Consider the following 23266-nt stretch of genomic DNA (forward strand, 5'->3'; position numbering starts at 1 on the left):
CATTTTTTCCTATTTTTATATCTCTAGATTTTTGTCTTGTATTTACTAGTACATTATCTTTATGATATTGCAATCCCCATCTGTGTGGCTCGGTACAGAAACCTTCAGTTATGGCCATAAACACTGCTTAAGATACAAAACAAATGCCTACCACTGACTATTGACTGAGAGGCTGTCAGATGATGTCACGGGGTACTAGAATGTCACAGTGACTCACAAGCATGTATCTCTTCTGTATTAGTCCTGCACAGCCATTTTTGTTCATCCAAGATGAATTGCCATTTGTTTGGTTTTGTTAAATCCCGAACAATTTGGAGTATTTGGATTGAGCGTGACTTGTTTACCCATCTCTACCAGCAATACTGAATATGTATCTGAACCTCTTACATGGTAGAATATAATATCACTAGTATAGCCATAGAAAAATATATTTTAATTGAAAGTGACTTTCGGCAACTTGACATAGTTGAATGTGGCTCACGGTGAATAGAAGGTTGGGGACATATGATCTAAAAAAATCCTCTGGTTTTGATCCTTCACACTCACCAAAGTGACATGGACTTTGCTGCGAGGGGACCTTCAAAATAGTCACAGATTAATGATGGAGCATCATCATATTTAGGAATGGCGCTAAGGATAATGATCAGGATGCAACAGGCCAGTGGATGAGTCAAGAAGGTGGCAACCTGTGTATCATAAATCTCAGTGCAGAGAGAGAAGGATTTAGGATACATAGGCTTCCAGACATCAAAGAAGTGCAGTTAGCCTAATCGTGATAAAAGGGACATATGGGTTCCCCTGGCTTATGAGCCCAGTTGGTGATGAATGGAACCAATGCCTCGCCCCTGTTTTTCAGTATACTATTTTACAAAGTTTGAGATTCATTTTTCTATAGCCGTCCAGAGTAATAGAAAAAAACACTGAGGGCTTCCAAGTCTCCAGGCTTCTAGGCCAGCTGCTTTCTCTGCCTGGTAGCGGCAGCAATACATAATAACTACTGTATATACACTCTGCACTGACATTTTCATATTACTTGGAACTAACACTACTGAATTGCCAGATTCTTCATGCTTCCAGAAATCACTTTTCAGTCTTTTATATGCAAAAGCCTTGATCATAATTAAAAGTAGGCCACGTATTTTATTAAGCTCTCAGCATAGTATGGCAAGATTATGCCTTTTTCTGAATGATTTTAGCGGAGCGAAGTACCTGAACAAAAAGTAACATCTGTTCGTCCTCTTCCCTCCTGAAATATTAATGGAAGATGAAGTCTCCAATGTTGTGCTCCAGATTTGTTTTCTGTTAAAGACACATTGTTAAAATTCTCATACACTAGATGTAATTTAGCACCAATGTTGACGTGGCTGCCCAGGGACATAGTCCATGGCATGAAGAATTATCGATGTGCTTAGCTGTTCCTCGCTCCTCTAAAATACAATAAGAGTCTTTAAATCACCATTCCCACAGAGATACGGGAAGTAAATGAGACTTAATAGAAAAACACATTGGAACTATTTTAGCTTTAAAAACTGGATGATATTTGTCTAAAGTCCGGTCTTCACTTGTAAGGAACGTGCAAATGGTGAATGACCTTCTAGAGCTAATGACCTATTGGCTTTCTCTAGGTCATAGCTCTTTATGGCTAGGATACTCAAAGATGTCTTCTATCAATTAGTTCCATCTTTTACTACTGGGAGCATATCAGGAAAAGCATGGTGGTGACTGGGCTTCATAACCCTGATCAGAATCCTTGTTAAAATGTGAGATATTGCTATCTTGTTTTATCTTTCGAAGCCAGTAAAAAAACATTAAAATAAACACCACACAAGCCAATATTACTAGAGATGAGCGAACACTAAAATGTTCGAGGTTCGAAATTCGATTCGAACAGCCGCTCAATGTTCGTGTGTTCGAACGGGTTTCGAACCCCATTATAGTCTATGGGGAACAGATACTCGTTAAGGGGGAAACCCAAATCCGTGTCTGGAGGGTCACCAAGTCCACTATGACACCCCAGGAAATGATGCCAACACCTCTGGAATGACACTGGGACAGCAGGGGAAGCATGTCTGGGGGCATCTAACACACCAAAGACCCTCTATTACCCCAACATCACTGCCTAACAACTACACACTTTCCACATTCAAAAAAACCTCTATCAAAGTGGGAAAATACCTGGAAACCTTCTTTACTCCCCAAATGGATGGACACAAACCCCAATTTAAGCTCAACAAACAGTAACAACCACCCCTTTAAATCACGTTCCCCATGACAACCACAAATGGAATAGGCAATGGGAATTCCAAAAGCCCTCACCCTTAACTGTCATTTTGAGTGTGTGTGTGTGTGTGTGTGTGTGTGTGTGTGTGTGTGATGTGGTAAGACCTTCCAAAATTCACTTTTCTAGCCCTTAACATGAGCCCTTCCAAACAAAGTTACATGACCTTAAGCTGAGCTACCAGCAGAGATTGAGGCCCTTGGCATGAGTAGAGCCTTGCACCAGCAGTGTTTTTGGCACTTAGGGTGAGTTGAGCCTTGTACCAGCGTGTGTCCCTTAACATCAGGCGGGCCCTAAGTTCTGCGCTTTGCACAAAAGTTCCACATTAACTAGGCTGAATGGTACAAAGATTAGTAGGCCCGAGAACCAGGAACAGGTCTTGCAATGGCTGTCGGATAACGCTTAAAGCACATTGTCCACCAGCCAGGCAGCCTCTACCTCCTCTTACCCAACAGTCTTGTCCTCCTTCCACCCAAAATTCCCAATCTTCCCAGAACAATAACCCCAACTGTCCCTGCTCCCCAGAGCTGTTCTCCCTTCCTTTGACTGTACCGCAACCTGCCCCTCCATTTCGCGATTCCACAGACCTAACAGACGAGTATCTGTGTCCAGATGCTCAAACACTAGAGTCTCCTCCATTCCATCTCCGGTCGATTTGGTGGCGGATGACCAGCAACCCACCCTCATCGACGACGATGAGACGCAGTTGCTGTCAGGGCAGCCAGTTGACATGCGCATTGTGCAGGAGGAGGAGGCGAGACAGGAGTTGGAAGAGGAGGTGGTGGACGACGAGGACACCGACCCCACCTGGACAAGGCAGATGTCAAGCTGGGAAAGTAGTGTGGATGTTGAGGCAGGTGCAGCACCAAAAAGGGTAGCTAGAGGCAGAGACATGTCCAGAGGCAGAGGTCAGCTGCTTTGCCGAAGCCAGGCCAGACCCGGAATGTCCGAAGATGTTCCCTTTTGTACCCAGCCCAGAAAAACTCCCCCATCGAGGGCACGTTTCTTGAAGGTGTAGAGTTTTTTCAAGGAATGCGCCGAGGACAGATATAGTGTCGTCTACACAATTTGCCTCTCGAAATCGAGTAGGGGCCCTGAGAAGAGCAACCTGTCCACCACTTCAATGCACCGTCATTTGGAATCCAAGCAATGGAATCAGTGGCAGGCAGCAACGGCAGGACAAACGTCGCCCGCCGTTCATGCCACTGCCTCTGCTCACAGTGCTGGCGATGCACTCCAGAGGACGAGCCAGGACATCACTTCATCTGCCTCCGCCACTTTGTTGACTTCTCCCTCATCCTCCCCTGTTTCTGTCTTATCTCCTTCTCCTGCACCATCAAAGGCACCATCAGGCGCTTCTTTACAACAACCCACCATCTCTCAGACATTGGAGCGCCGGCAGAAATACACCGCTAACCACCCACCCACGCAAGCCTAGAACGCCAACATCGCTAAACTGCTGGCCCAGGAGAGGTTGGCGTTCGGGCTTGTTGAAACTCCCGCCTTCCCGGACCTGATGGCAACTGTGGCACCTCACTATGCCGTCCCTAGCCGTCTCAACTTCTCCCGGTGTGGCGTCCCCGCCTTGCACCAGCACGTGTCACTCAACATCAGGTGGGCCCTTAGTTCCGCGCTTTGCTGCAAGGTCCACTTGACCACCGACACTTGGACAAGCGCCTGTGGTCAGGGATGCTGCAGTGCTTATCTTTAATGACAGGCAGGGTGAATGTGGTGGAGTCTGTTCCCCGGGTGCAAACTGGGGTGGCCTATCTCCTCTCCCAGGCCAAAATTCATGGCAGGAGTAGACTGAAACCCTACGACGCTGCAACCTCCACCACAGCTACTAGCGGCAAACGCTAAAACACTGGTGTGGGGAGACGTCAGCAGGCGGTGCTGAAGCTCATCAGCTTGGGGGACAGACAGCACAGTGCCTCCGAGGTCAGGGATGCCATCCTGGCTGAGATGGCATTTTTTTTTCCCTGCTACACCTGGGGCCTGGCATTTTTACGCCTGTGATAATGGCTGGAACCTGGTAGCGGCTCTGGAGCTTGCCAGCCTCCAACACGTTCCATGTTTGGCCCACGTCTAACCTAGTGGTGCAAAGTTTTTTAAAAACATACCCAAATGTACCGAAGCTACTGTTGAAAATGCGGCGCTTGTGCGCCCACTTTTGCAAGTGCACAGGAGTCGCTGCTAGCCTAAAAACACTCTAGCAAGGCCTACATCTGTCCAAACACAGGCTGTTGTCCGTCATTCACACACGCTGAAACCCTACAATACCATATCTTGAGCAGGGTGTGTGAGCTGCACAGACCTTTGATGGAGTTCCATCTACAAAACCCAAGGGTTCCTCAAAGTCAGCAACCAAAGTTTCTGCACCATGAGTTTCCAGGGGTGGCAGAGTTATGGCTAGGGGAAGAGGCATGGATAGGGATGATGTCTAGGGGCAAAAGCAGTGTGGATGTGGAGGCAAGCTAAGCAGGAAAAACTGGGGGTACAAGCTAAGGCATGGACTGGGGTGATGTCTAGGGGCAAAAGCAGTGTGGATGTGGAGGCAAGCTAAGCAGGAAAAACTGGGGGTACAAGCTAAGGCATGGACTGGGGTGATGTCTAGGGGCAAAAGCAGTGTGGATGTGGAGGCAAGCAAAGCAGGGAAAATGGTGGCTAGAGGCAAAGGGATGTCCATAGGCAGCAAGGGCAAAGATGCAAAACTCTCCCGTTTCAAGAATTTTCCTGACTTGTTTCCCCACAAAACATTCCTGGGAGGAGGGCTGAAACACCACCCTCCTCCTCCTCCGCTGTTAGATTGACCCCAGCTACGAGCTGAAAACGCTGCAACACTGGTGTGGGGAGACGTCAGCAGGCTGGGCTGAAGCTCATCAGCTTGGGAGACGGACAGCACACTGCCTCTGAGGTCAGGGATGCCATCCTGGATGAGATGGCAATTTGTTTATCCCCGCTGCCCCTGGGGCCAGGTTTTTTAGCTTGTTGGAGGGCTCTGGAGCTTGCCAGCCTCCAACATGTTCCATGCCTGGCCCACATGTTCAATGTAGTGGTGCAATGATTTTTAAAAACATACCCCAAATTAGCTGAGCTAAGGGTGAAAGTGCGGCACTTGGACACCCACTTTCCCAAGTCTACAGTACCTGGAGCTAGCCGCAATACACTCCAGCAAGGCCTACATCTGCCTGAAGCACCTACTGTTGTGCGAGGTCACCACACGCTCTAACCCTAGATACCGTATGTTCAGCAGGGTGTGTGAGCAGCAGAGACCTTTGATGGAGTACCAGCTACAAAACCCAAGGGTTCCTCAGAGTCAGCTCCCTCACTTTCTGCACCATGAGTTTCCATGGGTGGCAGACTTATGGCTAGAGGCACAGGCATGGATAGGGGTGATGTGTAGGGGCAAAAGCAGTGTGGATGTGGAGGCAAGCTAAGCAGCAAAAACTGGGGGTACAAGCAGCCGGTGACATCATCACTGACAAGCACAGCTGTCTGTCAGCTGACAGGCTGACTTTCACCAAAATGAACAGACAATGGATAGACTCATCATATACATGTCAGTTACATGACAAATTTAGTGCAATTTGCAAGTCCAAGATGGTTTGGAGATCTGCGGAGAGGAATCTCACCACCTCTTGCGGGTGCCATCATTTGGAAGGCAAGCCCTGGGCTCAGTGGGTGAGAGCAAGCGCAGGATAATCGTCGTTTGGCCTGGCGGCCACTGCCTCTTCCACTGTTGACAGGGCTGGCGCTGCAGTCCAGACCAGGAGCCAGGACACCTCCACATCTGCCTCTGACACTTTGGGGAGTTCACCCTTATCCTCACCTTTTCCTGCCATTTCTCCTTTTGCCCGCGCCATCATGCGCCTCTTCCCAGCAACTCCCCATCTCCCAAGCCTTTCATTTCATGCTAAAGTACAGCGCAACCCACCCACATGCCCAAGGCTTCAACGGCCTCATCTCAAGAAATCTGGCCCAGGAGATGTTGGAATCCCGGCTGGGGGACACTCTGCCCTTTTTGGGCAGAGTGTCTACTGCGCCACCGCACTGTGCCGTCCACACCAGCACTTTCCCCCAAACATGAGGCGGTCCCTAAATTCAGCGCTTAGCCCTAAAGTTCCATGTGACCAGTTACGAATGGACAAGTGCATGCGGACAGGGACGCTACCTTTCAATTTGGGCACAGTGGTTGAATGTAGTTGAGGCGTGGACCGGGTCGCAAAATGTGGTGGCCTGACTTGTCTCCCCACACAACATTCCTGGGAGGAGGGCTGAAACACCACCCTCCTCCGCTGTTAAATTGACCCCAGCTACGAGCTGGAAACGCTGCAACACTGGTGTGGGGAGACGTCAGCGGGCCGTGCTGAAGCTCATCAGCTTGGGGGCCAGACAGCACACTGCCTACAAAGTGAGTCATGCCATCCTCGATGAGACGGCAATGTGGTTTTTGCCACTGCACCTGGGCCCAGGCATGTTGTCATGTGTGATAATGGCCGTAACCTGGGATTGGCTCTGTAGCTTGGCAGCCTGCAACATATTCCATGCCTGGGCCACGTTTTTAACTCATTGCTGCTAATCTTTTGAAAAAGGTACCCCAATGTTCCTGAGCTACTGGTGAAAGTGTGGCGCTTGTGCGGATAGTTTTTAAAGTGTATAGTTGCCGCTGCTAGCCTCTATGCACTCCTACAACGCCTGTACCTGCTGGAACAACGGCTGTTGTGCGACGTCTCCACACTGCTGGCACTAAACATATCATGTGTTGAGAAGAGTGTGTGAGCAGCACAGACCTTTGATGTAGTTCCAACTCCAAAACCCTCGGGTTCGTCAAAGTCAACTCCCTCAGTTGCTCAACCATGAGTGGCCATGGGTGGCAGACTTATGTGAAATCCCATCCCATCCATTGCACTGGACACGAAACATTAGCATGCGCTCAGCACAACTTCGGATATGGCAGATGCGTTAAGCAGGGTGCAGGGTACAACACAGACCAGGCCCGAGCACCAGGAACAGGTGTTAGAAATACTGCAGCATCTGCCATTTCCTTCCAATTTTGGGGTTTTGGACCCGCCACCGACTTGTCTGGACCTAAGTGGGGATCATGAGACACAGTTGCCATCAAGGCAAGCTGTGGTCATGTGCGGTTTGCAGTAAGGGGGCAGTGTGCAATTGGAAGAGGAGTTGGTGGATGACGAGGCCACCGACCCCACATGGACAGGGGTGATGTCTAGGGGCTAAAGCAGTGTAGATGTAGAGGGAAGCTAAATCAACAAAAAACCTGGGTAGAAGCAAAGGCATAAACTGGGGTGATGTTTAGGGGTGAAAGCAGAGTAGATGTGGAGGGAAGCTAAGCAGCAAAAACAGTGGGTAGAAGCAAAGGCATGCAAAACTCTACCCTGTTGGAAGACTTATTCCTAGGTCTGGAACACGTTAATGGCCCCCCTGGACAAATTACTGCCACTCAGGGGCCTAGTGTCACCAGGAGGGACAAGTATAGGCGCATGTTGTGGGAATACCTGGCCGACACCAGCTCTGTCCTCTCCGATCCCTCTGTGCTCTACAGCCTAAACTTATTTTCTCATCTTTTTTTCTGAACTGCACATCTCTTGCCTGCTTCCTTTGGGATCTTAGAAATGGTGGTCCACTTCCACAGATGGTAACTTCAATAGACAGTGTAACGGGAGTAGCTGAGGGATCGCTGTCTTAACCACTTTTTGGCACAAAATTAACTTCCAAAGCCAAATATGGTGCAAGTATATGATGCAAGGACACCTACACACCTATCTCTGACACATTGGGGAGTTCACCCTCATGCACCCTTTTGGCCTGCACCATCATGCGCCTCTTCCCAGCCACTCCACATTTCCCAAGCTTTTCATTGCAGGCAGAAGTACAATACAACCCACCCCCATGCCCAAGCCTGTAACAGCCTCATCGATAAACTGCTGGCCCTGGAGATGTTGGTGTTTGTTTATGCTTCTGGAGACCCAGGCCTTCCGTCAGCAGATGGCAGCTGGGGCACCTCCCTATGCTGGGCCTAGCCGTTACTACTTCTCTTGGTGTGCTGTCTCTGCCTTGCGCCTGCATGTGTCCCATAACATCAGTCGGGCCCAGAGCTCTGCGCTTTGCTGCAAGGTCCACTTGACCACCGACACATGGACAAGCGCCTGTGGTCAGGGATGCTGCAGTGCTTATCTTTAATGACAGGCAGGGTGAATGTGGTGGAGACTGTTCCCCGGGTGCAAACTGGGGTGGCCTATCTCCTCTCCCAGGCCAAAATTCATGGCAGGAGTAGACTAAAACCCTACGAAGCTGCAACCTCCACCCCAGCTACTAGCGGAAAACACTGTAACACTGGCATGGGGAGATGTCAGCAGGCCGTGCTGAAACTGATCAGCTTGGGGGACAGACAGCACAGTGCCTCCGAGGTCAGGGATGCCATCCTGGCTGAGATGGCATTTTTTTTCCCTGCTACACCTGGGGCCTGGCATTTTTGCGCCTGTGATAATGGCTGGAACCTGGTAGCAGATCTGGAGCTTGCCAGACTCAAACACGGTCCACGCATGGCCCATGTTTTCCAACTTGTTGGTGCCATGTTTCTTTGAAACCTACACCATTGTGCCTGATATACAGGTCAAAGTGGGGCCATTTTCGTAAGTGAGAACTAGCCTCTGCTAGGCAGAAAACATTCAGAGCACACTCCTCTCATCTTCGCACCGTTGGCTGGCGGAGGAAGACGAGGGGGTTGGAGTGGCATCTGATGTCCCTATCCCACACGAGGCTAGAGGGTGCACTTCAGTGCATCCCATTGCTTCACCACAAATGGTGTGAAGGGGAGTGGAAAATGGAGGAAATGGAGAGTGACCCTTACAGTTGGGGCCAGCAAAGGCATGCCAAGTAACACACTGGCACACATGGCTGACTTCATCTTGGGTTGCTTTTCAACACATATTTCACATCATGAAGAACAAATAATACTGGATTTTTTCAAGCCTCGAACCCCGGTCTAGGTCTAATGTCTGTTCCTTTCTTATATTAGGGGAGAGGGAAAAAAAATTACTTCAGTGATACGTTTAGCGTACATAGACTGACTATTAATGTGTATCCCACTTAGTGTTGTTAGGGTTACACACCGTCACAACCTGGCTAAAGCTTCTATAGCTGTTAATAAAGTCAACATAACTTTACGGTATCCAAAAAGACAGCTGGTACCGACAGAGAGCAAAACAAATGTCACCCAAAGCTGTGAGCTCTGAACACCCACAGTGACTTTGGCGTCATCATCATTATAAGGGAGCGGGTGGTAATAAATAACTTGGCAGTGCCTAAAACCCAAAAAGCTTATACAACTATATTTACATTAAGATACACAAATGAAACTTTTCAGTAGCATGTCATGAGACAAGCTGATAAGCTCTTCCTTTGTGCAGTGCTATTTGAAAGTTAAACGCTGCCTTTATTTTAATTCTGGAGAAGGTGCAGACATTAGATTTAGAACATGTTGTCTTCATTGTCCAAATCCTCTATATAGGTAACGTGTTTTTCGGGACGAGCTGTCTGGGAACGAGCTGGTGCAGCACTGACAACCTGGGTGAATATGGCAAGAGCCTGAGATGTAGGGTGAATGAATCCCCAAATTATTTGTGGAATTCCCAGTGAGACAATGGCACTGTATACCAGTATTAAAAATTGTGGGTGCACATAACCCCCATATATTCTTTGAATTCCCAGTCAGACAATGGCACTATATACCAGTAGTAAAAATTGTGGGTGCACATAACCCCCATATATTCTTTGAATTCCCAGTCAGACAATGGCACTGTATACCAGTATTAAAAATTGTGGGTGCACATAACCCCCATATATTCTTTGAATTCCCAGTCAGACAATGGCACTATATACCAGTAGTAAAAATTGTGGGTGCACATAACCCCCATATATTCTTTGAATTCCCAGTCAGACAATGGCACTGTATACCAGTAGTAAAAATTGTGGGTGCACATAACCCCCATATATTCTTTGAATTCCCAGTGAGACAATGGAACTGTATAGCAGTAGCAAAAATTGTGGGTGCACGTAACCCCCATATATTCTTTGAATTCCCAGTCAGACAATGGCACTGTATACCAGTATTAAAAATTGTGGGTGCACATAACCCCCATATATTCTTTGAATTCCCAGTCAGACAATGGCACTGTATACCAGTAGTAAAAATTGTGGGTGCACATAACCCCAATATATTCTTTGAATTCCCAGTGAGACAATGGCACTGTATACCAGTATTAAAAATTGTGGGTGCACATAACCCCCATATATTCTTTGAATTCCCAGTCAGACAATGGCACTGTATACCAGTAGTAAAAATTGTGGGTGCACATAACCCCAATATATTCTTTGAATTCCCAGTGAGACAATGGCACTGTATACCAGTATTAAAAATTGTGGGTGCACATAACCCCCATATATTCTTTGAATTCCCAGTCAGACAATGGCACTGTATACCAGTAGTAAAAATTGTGGGTGCACATAACCCCAATATATTCTTTGAATTCCCAGTGAGACAATGGCACTGTATACCAGTATTAAAAATTGTGGGTGCACATAACCCCCATATATTCTTTGAATTCCCAGTCAGACAATGGCACTGTATACCAGTATTAAAAATTGTGGGTGCACATAACCCCCATATATTCTTTGAATTCCCAGTCAGACAATGGCACTATATACCAGTAGTAAAAATTGTGGGTGCACATAACCCCCATATATTCTTTGAATTCCCAGTCAGACAATGGCACTATATACCAGTAGTAAAAATTGTGGGTGCACATAACCCCCATATATTCTTTGAATTCCCAGTCAGACAATGGCACTGTATACCAGTATTAAAAATTGTGGGTGCACATAACCCCCATATATTCTTTGAATTCCCAGTGAGACAATGGAACTGTATAGCAGTAGCAAAAATTGTGGGTGCACGTAACCCCCATATATTCTTTGAATTCCCAGTCAGACAATGGCACTATATACCAGTAGTAAAAATTGTGGGTGCACATAACCCCAATATATTCTTTGAATTCCCAGTGAGACAATGGCACTGTATAGCAGTAGCAAAAATTGTGGGTGCACGTCACCCCAATATATTCTTTGAATTCCCAGTCAGACAATGGCACTGTATACCAGTAGCAAAAATTGTGGGTGTATATAGCCCCAATTCTATTGCTAGGGGACTTGCAGGGTATTTCTGAGGTGAAGGTGGGGGGGCACACCGTTGGAACGGGGATTTGGGGTGTATATATGGGGTATACGGGAATACACTGTCAGTGTGTTCCATTCAGGATCCTGGGAAAGCTGGGTTGCGGCGATTGAGCCCGTCAGTGCCACGTTACACTGACAAGCTTCTCCCTGGAATTGAAGTTATATGTAAGCCCAATATATTCTTTGAATTCCCAGTGAGACAATGGCACCATATGGCAGTAGCAAAAATAGTGGGTGTATATAGCCCCAATCCTATTGCTAGGGGACTTGCAGGGTATTTCTGGGGTGAAGGTGGGGGGGCACACCGTTGGAACGGGTATCGGGGGTATATATAGGGTATACGGGAATACACTGACAGTGTATTCCATTCAGGATCCTGGGAAAGCTGGGTTGCGGCGATTGAGCCCGTCAGTGCCACGTTACACTGACAAGCTTCTCCCTGGAATTTAGCTCTTATAAGAGCTGTTGGTTGTCTTCTCCTTCCTATCCTAGCCTGTCCCTGCCTACCCAGAATCTAAGCCCTAGCTAACTGGACGGAAACCTCCGTCCCCGGTGAATTGCAAGCTCAGAATGACGCGAACCTGGGCGGCGCTGTTCTTTTAAATTAGAGGTCACATGTTTTCGGCAGCCAATGGGTTTTGCCTACTTTATTCAACGTCACCGGTGTCGTAGTTCCTGTCCCACCTACCCTGCGCTGTTATTGGAGCAAAAAAGGCGCCAGGGAAGGTGGGAGGGGAATCGAGTAATGGCGCACTTTACCACGCGGTGTTCGATTCGATTCGAACATGCCGAACAGCCTAATATCCGATCGAACATGAGTTCGATAGAACACTGTTCGCTCATCTCTAAATATTACTAAATCAGACATTGATGCAGTCAGAGAAAAGACTGTGCAACTTATGATACCTTCAGCTACTGCTGCTTCTTCAGGTGCCTTACCAACTATGGTTGTGAAGTATGCCCCACCACGTATAGTTGGTCTACATTATAGTCCATTATATTACTATTGACACTGTTGTTCCTGATCTTAATGACATTTTCCATTTTTTTGTATTTGATGAATTTATAATTAATTAATTAATTATATATATATATATATACAGTCCTATGAAAAAGTTTGGGCACCCCTATTAATCTTAATCATTTTTAGTTCTAAATATTTTGGTGTTTGCAACAGCCATTTCAGTTTGATATATCTAATAACTGATGGACACAGTAATATTTCAGGATTGAAATGAGGTTTATTGTACTAACAGAAAATGCGCAATATGCATTAAACCAAAATTTGACCGGTGCAAAAATATGGGCACCTCAAAAGAAAAGTGACATTAATATTTAGTACATCCTCCTTTTGCAAAGATAACAGCCTCTAGTTGCTTCCTGTAGCTTTTAATCAGTTCCTGGATCCTGGATAAAGGTATTTTGGACCATTTCTTTCTACAAAACAATTCAAGTTCAGTTAAGTTAGATGGTCGCCGAACATGGACAGCCCGCTCTCAAATGATCTGAAAACAAAGATTGTTCAACATAGTTGTTCAGGGGAAGGATACAAAACGTTGTCTCAGAGATTTAACCTGTCAGTTTCCACTGTGAGGAACATAGTAAGGAAATGGAAGACCACAGGGACAGTTCTTGTTAAGCCCAGAAGTGGCAGGCCAAGAAAAATATCAGAAAGGCAGAGAAGAAGAATGGTGAGAACAGTCAAGGACAATCCACAGACCACCTCCAAAGAGCTGCAGCATCATCTTGCTGCAGATGGTGTCACTGTGCATCGGTCAACAATACAGCGCACTTTGCACAAGGAGAAGCTGTATGGGAGAGTGATGAGAAAGAAGCCGTTTCTGCACGTACGCCACAAATAGAGTTGCCTGAGGTATGCAAAAGCACATTTGGAGAAGCCAACTTCATTTTGGAAACAAAGATTGAGTTGTTTGGTTATAAAAAAAGGCGTTATGCATGGCGTCCAAAAAGAAACAGCATTCCAAGAAAAACACATGCTACCCACTGTAAAATTTGGTGGAGGTTCCATCATGCTTTGGGGCTGTGTGGCCAATGCCGGCACCGGGAATCTTGTTAAAGTTGAGGGTCGCATGGATTCCACTCAGTATCAGCAGATTCTTGAGAATAATGTTCAAGAATCAGTGACGAAGTTGAAGTTACGCCGGGGATGGATATTTCAGCAAGACAATGATCCAAAACACTGCTCCAAATCAACTCAGGCATTCATGCAGAGGAACAATTACAATGTTCTGGAATGGCCATCCCAGTCCCCAGACCTGAATATCATTGAACATCTGTGGGATGATTTGAAGCGGGCTGTCCATGCTCGGCGACCATCAAACTTAACTGAACTTGAATTGTTTGTCCAAAATACCTTTATCCAGGATCCAGGAACTGATTAAAAGCTACAGGAAGCGACTAGAGGCTGTTATCTTTGCAAAAGGAGGATCTACTAAATATTAATGTCACTTTTCTGTTGAGGTGCCCATACTTTTGCACCGGTCAAATTTTGGTTTAATGCATATTGCACATTTTCTGTTAGTACAATAAACCTCATTTCAATCCTGAAATATTACTGTGTCCATCAGTTATTAGATATATCAAACTGAAATGGCTGCTGCAAACACCAAAATATTTAGAACTAAAAATGATTAAGATTAATAGGGGTGCCCAAACTTTTTCATAGGACTGTATATATATATATATATATATATATATATATATATATATATATATATAGTTTAGTTAGAGCTCGGACGAGCAGGGTTTTGTTTTAGGTTCTTTTGCCTGAAGTTAAGGCTTAGAGATGAGCGAACAGTGTTCTATCGAACACATGTTCGATCGGATATCAGGGTGTTCGCCATGTTCGAATCGAATCGAACACCACGTGGTAAAGTGCGCCAAAATTCGATTCCCCTCCCACCTTCCCTGGCGCCTTTTTTGCACCAATAACAGCGCAGGGGAGGTGGGACAGGAACTACGACACCGGGGGCATTGAAAAAAATTGGAAAAAGTCATTGGCTGCCGAAATCAGGTGACCTCCATTTTAGACGAATAGTGGATTTCAAATCCGGGTCATATGAGAATGTGAACTTTGTGACTATGAGACAGGGATAGCTGTACAGGCAGGGATAGCTAGGGATAACCTTTATTTAGGGGGGAATGTTATTAAAAATAACTTTTTGGGGCTCTATCGGGTGTGTAATTGTGATTTTTGTGAGATAAACTTTTTCCCATAGGGATGCATTGGCCAGCGCTGATTGGCCGAATTCCGTACTCTGGCCAATCAGTGCTGGCCAATGCATTCTATTAGCTTGATGAAGCAGAGTGTGCACAAGGGTTCAAGCGCACCCTCGGCTCTGATGTAGCAGAGCCGAGGCTGCACAAGGGTTCAAGCGCACCCTCGGCTCTGATGTAGGAGAGCCGAGGGTGCACTTGAACCCTTGTGCACCCTCAGCTCTGCTACATCAGAGCCGAGGGTGCGCTTGAACCCTTGTGCACACTCTGCTTCATCAAGCTAATAGAATGCATTGGCCAGCGCTGATTGGCCAGAGTACGGAACTCGACCAATCAGCGCTGGCTCTGCTGGAGGAGGCGGAGTCTAAGATCGCTCCACACCAGTCTCCATTCAGGTCCGACCTTAGACTCCGCCTCCTCCGGCAGAGCCAGCGCTGATTGGCCGAAGGCTGGCCAATGCATTCCTATGCGAATGCAGACTTAGCAGTGCTGAGTCAGTTTTGCTCAACTACACATCTGATGCACACTCGGCACTGCTACATCAGATGTAGCAATCTGATGTAGCAGAGCCGAGGGTGCACTAGAACCCCTGTGCAAACTCAGTTCACGCTAATAGAATGCATTGGCCAGCGCTGATTGGCCAATGCATTCTATTAGCCCGATGAAGTAGAGCTGAATGTGTGTGCTAAGCACACACATTCAGCACTGCTTCATCACGCCAATACAATGCATTAGCCAGTGCTGATTGGCCAGAGTACGGAATTCGGCCAATCAGCGCTGGCTCTGCTGGAGGAGGCGGAGTCTAAGGTCGGACCTGAATGGAGACTGGTGTGGAGCGATCTTAGACTCCGCCTCCTCCAGCAGAGCCAGCGCTGATTGGTCGAGTTCCGTACTCTGGCCAATCAGCGCTGGCCAATGCATTCTATTAGCCCGATGAAGTAGAGCTGAATGTGTGTGCTTAGCACACACATTCAGCTCTACTTCATCAGGCTAATAGAATACATTGGCCAATCAGCGCTGGCCAATGCATTCTATTAGCTTGATGAAGCAGAGTGTGCACAAGGGTTCAAGCGCACCCTCGGCTCTGATGTAGCAGAGCTGAGGGTGCACAAGGGTTCAAGTGCACCCTCGGCTCTCCTACATCAGAGCCGAGGGTGCGCTTGAACCCTTGTGCAGCCTCAGCTCTGCTACATCAGAGCCGAGGGTGCGCTTGAACCCTTGTGCACACTCTGCTTCATCAAGCTAATAGAATGCATTGGCCAGCGCTGATTGGCCAGAGTACGGAATTCGGCCAATCAGCGCTGGCTCTGCTGGAGGAGGCGGAGTCTAAGATCGCTCCACACCAGTTTCCATTCAGGTCCGACCTTAGACTCCGCCTCCTCCAGCAGAGCCAGCGCTGATTGGCCGAATTCCGTACTCTGGCCAATCAGCACTGGCTAATGCATTGTATTGGCGTGATGAAGCAGTGCTGAATGTGTGTGCTTAGCACACACATTCAGCTCTACTTCATCGGGCTAATAGAATGCATTGGCCAGCGCTGATTGGCCAGAGTACGGAATTCGGCCAATCAGCGCTGGCTCTGCTGGAGGAGGCGGAGTCTAAGATCGCTCCACACCAGTCTCCATTCAGGTCCGACCTTAGACTCCGCCTCCTCCAGCAGAGCCAGCGCTGATTGGCCGAATTCCGTACTCTGGCCAATCAGCACTGGCTAATGCATTGTATTGGCGTGATGAAGCAGTGCTGAATGTGTGTGCTTAGCACACACATTCAGCTCTACTTCATCGGGCTAATAGAATGCATTGGCCAATCAGCGCTGGCCAATGCATTCTATTAGCGTGAACTGAGTTTGCACAGGGGTTCTAGTGCACCCTCGGCTCTGCTACATCAGATTGCTACATCTGATGTAGCAGTGCCGAGTGTGCATCAGATGTGTAGTTGAGCAAAACTGACTCAGCACTGCTAAGTCTGCATTCGCATAGGAATGCATTGGCCAGCCTTCGGCCAATCAGCGCTGGCTCTGCCGGAGGAGGCGGAGTCTAAGGTCGGACCTGAATGGAGACTGGTGTGGAGCGATCTTAGACTCCGCCTCCTCCAGCAGAGCCAGCGCTGATTGGCCGAATTCCGTACTCTGGCCAATCAGCACTGGCTAATGCATTGTATTGGCGTGATGAAGCAGTGCTGAATGTGTGTGCTTAGCACACACATTCAGCTCTACTTCATCGGGCTAATAGAATGCATTGGCCAGCGCTGATTGGCCAGAGTACGGAATTCGGCCAATCAGCGCTGGCTCTGCTGGAGGAGGCGGAGTCTAAGATCGCTCCACACCAGTCTCCATTCAGGTCCGACCTTAGACTCCGCCTCCTCCAGCAGAGCCAGCGCTGATTGGCCAAATTCCGTACTCTGGCCAATCAGCACTGGCTAATGCATTGTATTGGCGTGATGAAGCAGTGCTGAATGAGTGTGCTTAGCACACACATTCAGCTCTACTTCATCGGGCTAATAGAATGCATTGGCCAATCAGCGCTGGCCAATGCATTCTATTAGCGTGAACTGAGTTTGCACAGGGGTTCTAGTGCACCCTCGGCTCTGCTACATCAGATTGCTACATCTGATGTAGCAGTGCCGAGTGTGCATCAGATGTGTAGTTGAGCAAAACTGACTCAGCACTGCTAAGTCTGCATTCGCATAGGAATGCATTGGCCAGCCTTCGGCCAATCAGCGCTGGCTCTGCCGGAGGAGGCGGAGTCTAAGGTCGGACCTGAATGGAGACTGGTGTGGAGCTATCTTAGACTCCGCCTCCTCCAGCAGAGCCAGCGCTGATTGGTCGAGTTCCGTACTCTGGCCAATCAGCACTGGCCAATGCATTTCTATGGGGAAAAGTTAGCTTGCGAAAATCGCAAACTGACAGGGATTTCCATGAAATAAAGTGACTTTTATGCCCCCAGACATGCTTCCCCTGCTGTCCCAGTGTCATTCCAGGGTGTTGGTATCATTTCCTGGGGTGTCATAGTGGACTTGGTGACCCTCCAGACACGAATTTGGGTTTCCCCCTTAACGAGTTTATGTTCCCCATAGACTATAATGGGGTTCGAAACCCATTCGAACACTCGAACAGTGAGCGGCTGTTCGAATCGAATTTCGAACCTCGAACATTTTAGTGTTCGCTCATCTCTATTAAGGCTGTATTTTATTTTGCTCCTTTTGTGCCTGAAGTCAAGATTTATTTATTTTGCAGTTTTTTCTAAATAAACCCGTTTGCTACTAGGGTTGAACTAGAAAATCAGCTGGAAAATGATCAGAAATCGGATTCTGAAATCTCAAGATTGGCTCAACCCTAAAATTGACTTTTCCCATACAGAAGCGTTAACTAGGGTTGAGCGATTGGTATCGGAAAAGATGGGATTCTGATCGGCGATTGAGCAAATTTCACGATCACGATCAGGATTGGCTATAAAATGATTAGAAATCAGATTTTTACATCGATCCTGAAAGATCAGCTCAACCCTATTTGCTACAGATTTTGTGTCCCTGTCTCTAACTGGTTGGGTCGGCACCATTTCTGCTACCGAGCTACCTTCCCCACACTCTATAAAGAGCGTTTTTTGTGTTATCTTATAATAGCACATAAAGTAATTGGAGGGCTCCATGCAGATAGGAAGGTAAGCAGAGTCCAGTGGGTGGTCTATATGTATAAACTATATATCAATTTAGGCATGTTCATATCTGCCCTCTGAGGCTCCTCTGGGGTCTCCAGTGTAGATTCCATCTAAAATCATGGATGAAATAGTCCTCCAAGCACTACTTTTCCATGCAGAGAACAATAGACACCGAATAGTCAAGGAGGTGCCATGGGATCTGTTGTTGTCCATCATTAGATTTTTCAGTTTTAGTGTTTAGCCTCTTCTTCTGTTCCTATGATGGAAGAAATGATTTGACCAAAACAATGGTGAACGTACCCTTTGCTTTGCCCCTCCTGACCTGTAACATGATAGATGAAATAGCCTTGTCCTGGTGACAGGTTCCCTTTTACTGACCGTTTCCAGATTGCTCTGCATAAGGACACATCGATGACTTTGCACTGTTATTGCATATCTAATGGTCTTGTTGTTGGTATGGTGCTCGGCCTAATAATAACATTGGCACAGTCTCCTATGTTATTTATCAGGGCAGTGAAACCGGAGCCAGGGAATATGCATTATTCAAAAAAAGAATATTGTTTTTCTCTTATTTATGACCCTTTGGCTCTCCCATTTAACTCAGTTGCGTATTTTCATACATTAAGAGCCAACCTAAGCTACTTGTAAATCTTAGAGCAGGATGAGGTCTTGGAAGGTTTCCTCCATTATCTCGCAACAAGCGGAGTGGATGAATAGTTGTCCCACTATAGATCGATATGTAATATTGCTTCTGCATATTTTTGTCTACTCTATCGAAATGACTCAATCTGTATATTTAGTAATGTTTTCTTTATTTAGCAGCGACTGCTGAAACTGGGAGACATTTGTGTAAAACATGAAGGAGAAATATTACCGTCTGTCGTACCAAGTCACATACTGTTATTTCAAATTGTAGTTCTGAAGGACAATGTCTTGACCTATTGGTAAAACCATGTTTTCATGCACTTCTTGACAGGGCAAGATTTCATCTCCGGTGCACAAACCTTTGAGAAATACTGTATGTCTTGAGCAGCAGGACAGGAGACTAGTCAGCACAATTTCTCAATAGTAATGTAAGCAGTGACCCATACTAGCTGCAAATCTCAGGAGATCTGGATTCTGTGATATACTGTAAGAATTAAACAAATCTTTCCTTAAAGTTGGCATCTCAGAAACCTTAAAGGAGTCTTCATATTTGCATTGTTTCTTCCATTCTTCTAGACCATTGCAGGACCAGAAGAAAAAATGTAACAATATAGATGATAAGTCTGATGGACAACAACGGATTCCGAGGAACCTCATTGACTGTAATGGGTTCCATCGGGTAGCCCTTATTTTCCGACTGATATCAACGGACACAAAAATCAGACTTTAAAGACTTTTTTGTTCCGATTTCTGCTCTGACCGAACTCCAACGCACATGTCAACGTAGCTTAAGAGATCAAGAGATGTTACTTAAAATGTTATACTCACATAGTAAAAAGTCCTAAAGGCACAAAATCTTTAAAAACATATATTATAATAATGTATTTAGAATCCTTAATATGTCTAGGTTTGGGAGTAAAGATGAACACTACTAGATGAAACCTAAGAATACTTAGAATCCGCAACAAACTATATAGGTTGAATGAGCCCCAATGATGTCAATGGGGGTTGAGTTGCCGTAACCTTACCTTGTCACTACACAGTATACCAAGCCATCTGCTTCCAGCTCTGTACACGGTATGGGTTGGATATAGCCCCGAACAGCTGATCCGTGCAAGGATTATCTGCTGTCCCCATCAATCATTTATATATATAGTCTATCCTAAGGAAAGACCATAAAAAAACTCCTGGAAATCAGATAATAAAAGGTATTGTGTCAACTCACAAGTAGTTGACATCCCATGATATCCTTCAGCTCGCTAAAACTTTATTTACACATTATATACACACAACCACTTTTGCATATTTTAGGATGATGAGACCCATGGGTCCTATACAAGAACAATACAAGCCATGCTACCAATATTTGGGTGGTCCCTGAACTTATAACTCACCCTTATTCTTTTTGACATTATAACAAACACATTGACACAATATACAGTAAATTGCTAGCCTCCAGGGATAAAACTACTCTTTCCTATGAGATGGGATAAGCAACAACCTATTGATAACAATCAAAAGTATACATCTAAGGAAAAACCTCTGACTCCTGCTTGAACTCAAGGCGACTTGTCACAATAATAATTATAGACATGACTTCATACCTTTTCTTTGTTGGGAAGTGCAGACAACACAATGAAATGCCCCTAGGTCCCACATGAACTGTGAACTACACAATGAGAAATCCAGATCCTGGCATTTAGCCAAGTAAAGAAGGAATCGGAGTTAGCAATATGTTCCATTGAGGACTACTTGTGCTTTATCCAAGTCTAACTTATTAAGTATGCACCTTGTATGTTTTCTTGATCCTTTGTAGTTTCTATGTGCTCTTGTCGTACTAAAGCTGTTTTTATTTTCTACCATTTTCAGTATTTTAATCTTAGTAATTGCATTTCAGAATGATGGATTAAAGTGCTGCTTAAAATGATACATTTCAACTGTCCTGAAATCAACGGGACAGTCCCGGATTCCAGGTGCTGTCCCGCTGTCTTGGTTATAGGGAATAAGTCCTAAAGTATGGAGCAATGTTGAAGTCGGGAGATGCCTGATCTCTTCTTCACTATTCAGCCCCACTATTTTTTGTTTTGTTTAATGCATTATACTGTGGGCTATATTTACTATGGAGGCTACAAGACAGGAGCATATATACTGTATGGGTACAAGGAATGGACTATATAATTGTAGGCAGCGCCGCACCTCCCATGAGGCGACCTGAAGCGTCCGCTCCAGGCGGCGCTATGCCAGGGCCCCGCGTAGGGCGGCATTTTTGCTTACCTAAGCCAGTCCAGGACAAGCCGAGCGGTGGATTGGGGAAGCCCTGTGGACGTAGCGCTGCTCCAGTGGCCTCCCCTCACGCTCAGGAAGAGAGCAGGTCCTCTCCTGCTAACGCTGCTCCGCCACACCCCCTTCGCTATGCCCCGCCCCTTCGCTATGACCCGCCTCCTTCACTCCACCCTGCCCCTCCGCTCCGCCCCCTCCTCCCGGGTGGGGGGCTTTCTGTCATTCACCTCGGGCGGCAAAAAAGCTAGGTTCACGCCTGATTGTAGGGGTTACAGGAGGAAGCCATATCTACTGTGGTGGGAACAAGAAGAAGGACATTAAATTGTGGGGGCAAATGGAGGGGGACATTATAATGTGGGAGCATACAGTTATAGGGTGGTTATACTGTGTGGGGGACACAAAAAGACATTAATGGGAATGGAGAGATCCAAAGCGAAGGTGGGTCTTAATATAGGTAAACTTTCCTTTTACATTCTGTTTGTCTTTCAATTGAGAGGTATGATTAAATTGGCAAAAAACATGTAAAAAGCCAGGGGTGTTACTAAAAAGAGTATAGAATTAGCTGTTGTAACAGGCTCTGGGGTCTGATAGGGCCCTAAAGCCCCTCTACCATATAGAAATGTACCAATAATATAAATGGTACATGAGGGGAAGTAATATTTTACATTACGGGCTTCTATTGGGAATGAAATATAGAACAGCTATCAATACAATCTTATCTTTTCCTACTACATCAGGCTGAAATTTACTTCCGTCCTGAAGTTTTTCCTCCTCCAATGTAATTTGTAATTCATCGCATGGACAAACACAACAAATATTTGTGACTCACTCATATATTTTATATACTTTATTAATGCAATGTAATGTTCCAGTAAGTTACTCATGACATGACATCACAGTGTCTAAGAAGACCTGGCCGATCGCTGGTTTATTACTTACTTGTGCTATCATCTAAAGATTACTGACATATGTGTGACTTACTAGTTATCTTCTGCTGTCAGCTGCCGCCATGATACAGACTTTACTTGAAGCTTTTAATCTCTGTAACAGTCAGTCTAAAATGAATGTCTATTTGTAATGTAACACTAAATGTAGAAAATCCACCAGAATATTAAAATATCCTAGGAATTCTCTTATTTTCCTCCATTATTTTAATCCTGAGAAATTAATAAATATATACATTTTTTGTATGTGTTCCCTTCATTCTAACAGTCTGGCTGTAGGACAACTGGCTGGAGCAGGAGCCTCAGCTCTTTCCAGATATGTAGTACAATGAAACAACTCGTGGTTAAAGGGCAAAAATAATTTTTGAAAAAGGTCTGTTAGTGTAATGGGTTAATAAGTGTAGCAAATTCCTTGAGCAGTGTTTTGAGTGATTTAGGTGTTTCTCTGGGAGCTCCTGGCATCTTCTGCAGTTGTTTACAAGGTGTAGCCTCCTGTGCTTCTAGCCTACAACTACCATAATGCTTTGGGTTCGTTTCCTCTCTAAGTCCTTCCCTCAAACCTTCTACCTGTCTCCATAGCTAGTCTTCCCACTACTAGCCCTTCCCAACTAACTAACTTAGGCCACCCTCCAACCCCTCTCCTTCCCCCAACCCCATCATACTTACCTGATTTCATGTCTCCTCCTCTTCTTGATGTCTACCTGCCTTCCATGTTGCCAGGAGCCGGGTCCAACGTCACTTCCTGAAGTGACGACACATCTCATCTCCAGACCAGAAGCAAGAAAAGCTGGGGAAGTATTAGCACTATTGTGAATGCATGGGAAGCTGGCAGGCAAAGAAGAGGAGGTGGCCTTCACTGGATGATGCGTCGGCCAGGGTCCAGAGGAAATGGTAATTGTGGCTGAGGCCTTTACACTGATGTAACGGATCAGGATATGGATTACACTGATGACCCATTACATCAGCTGTTT

This window comes from Leptodactylus fuscus, chromosome 5, assembly GCF_031893055.1.
Source record: "Leptodactylus fuscus isolate aLepFus1 chromosome 5, aLepFus1.hap2, whole genome shotgun sequence".
NCBI classification, from domain to species: Eukaryota; Metazoa; Chordata; class Amphibia; order Anura; family Leptodactylidae; genus Leptodactylus; species Leptodactylus fuscus.